The sequence below is a fragment of the Priapulus caudatus genome, unplaced genomic scaffold (assembly GCF_000485595.1).
Source record: "Priapulus caudatus unplaced genomic scaffold, Priapulus_caudatus-5.0.1 Scaffold0, whole genome shotgun sequence".
Lineage (NCBI taxonomy): Eukaryota > Metazoa > Priapulida > Priapulimorpha > Priapulimorphida > Priapulidae > Priapulus > Priapulus caudatus.
Window position 1 is genome coordinate 1,415,234 of NW_014577061.1, and position 2,153 is coordinate 1,417,386.

The following is a 2,153-nucleotide window of genomic DNA, read 5'->3' on the forward strand; positions in this document are numbered from 1 at the left end:
ATAATCTTTTTCTTCTTCTTCTTCTTTGTCACCATCATCATCATCGTCGTCATCATCACCATCACCATCATCATTATCATCGTCATCATAATCATCATCATCATTATTATCGTCGTCATCATCATCATCACCAAGTCATTTCGCGTTGGTATAGGTCAGTAGAACCCCTACGTATAAATATTCACCATGTTTTTGTTTACAGCACGCTGTATCACAGAAAATCACGTGCCCAACATGGCCGCTGCCGCCGCTGCCGCCGCCGCCGCCGCCGCTCATATGCTAACGACCTTGCATCCGAAGGACTCGCAAGCTCATCGGTCCTTCAGTCGATGTACGCTGCCCGCGGCTGTGCGCGCCGCGAGAAACGTTACGTGAAACCGCGTTACACGGCGCCGTACGAACGTCAGACGAAAAAATACTCCCCTCCCCTTCCCGCGATTCTCACACAGGTGACCTAATTTCTACTCGCTGGGCATTCCATTCGTCTTTGTGCGGCTGCGCGACGTTGCCGCGCTCGCGCAGGTGGGCGCCCGCATTAGCATGACAACGGTGGCTGGCCGAGCGGCGGCAACACTGCACCACTGCACCACTTTGCGCCGTTGAGCGTTAACATGGGTGACGCAGACGCAACACGGGATGCTCGGATACGCCACCCATAAACATGTTATTAGCCTCGCCGCTGGCTGTGGCCAGACATGTCCGTGGCCAGACGTGACACGTTGGAATAGCGGAGAGTGTTTATTTCCAAACGCTGAGTCTAAAGCTGCTGGCTTTAGAGCAATGCAAAGTCATCGAACCAGCGTATCTAAGCCCTGCGCACACATTTTTCTTTTCATATCCATTAAAAAGGCTAAACATTCGCGCCGCAGCTCAAAACAAACTAGCTTCGCACCCAAATACACCCACTACGTAGATGGAAGATCTTATGTCTGAGATTGCGTCATCGTCATTGTGTCGCACATGAAAGCGCAGTGTACTTACACAGGGTCGGTCAAACAATTTTGGACCACACAATGCTGAAATTATGAATTTGAAAGAATTTCTCAGTTCGAAAGCGGAAACGGCTTATTCGGCATTTTATCATCAACAGAAAAAAAATCTGGCTCACAATGCGTAGGTATGGTTTCTTTATGCGGCTCGCTCATTTTGTAGCAAACCTTTATAGGGAAGAAAGAGTGAGAAATTCCAGCCTTCTAAACTGCTGCGGGTCCTAAACTCATCGTTTCATAAAACCGCATTATAGATAAGTGAACGCAGTCAGTATACTAATGTGGGAACTATATAATAATAGCTAGCTTGTACCAGTGCCATATATACCATAGTCCGACATTGCCACTTAGGCCCCTACTGTGCTATTGTGCATCTGAGGGTCACGCAGAAATTCCAAACGTTATCTGTCAACATGTTCTAGGTATATATATATTCATATATATATAGGATTATAGAGTCTCTATTCTCTACTCCTGATATATTTATATATATATATATATGCATATGCATATAAACATGTATATGCTCTAATTATTTGCTACTTAATCAGAGTATACTAGTATACTAAATTTATATATATATATATATATGCATATGCATATAAACATGTATATGCTAATTATTTGCTACTTAATCAGAGTATACTAGTATACTAAATTCATAAAATCCACACAAGTAAGGAGTTCATAAATGAGTGAATAATGAGTGCCATTAAAAATCGTTAAGCGGCGTTCTGCTCGTTACCTGCGCGTTGTCGCCCCGTCTATCCCGCGTTCATGACGAGAAGACGAGCGTCTTCCCGCTAGGGGGCGCCACGGCTCTCGACAACGCGTCGATGACCTCGTGTTTCTCTCTCTCCCGCGGCGCATTGCCGTGGTTACAGGCGGACGCGGTGTTCGCGTTCCAGCTGCGTAACCCCGTGCACAACGGGCACGCCTTGCTGATGACGGACACGCGGCGCCGCCTGCTGGAGCGTGGATACAAGAACCCCGTGTTGCTGCTGCATCCGCTCGGTGAGTAGCCTAAACACACTCTAACACTTATCCTAGATCCTCTAACACCTATCCTATATCCGCTAACACTTATCCTAGAACCTCTAACACCTATCCTATATCCGCTAACACTTATCCTAGAACCTCTAACACCTATCATAGAACCTATGT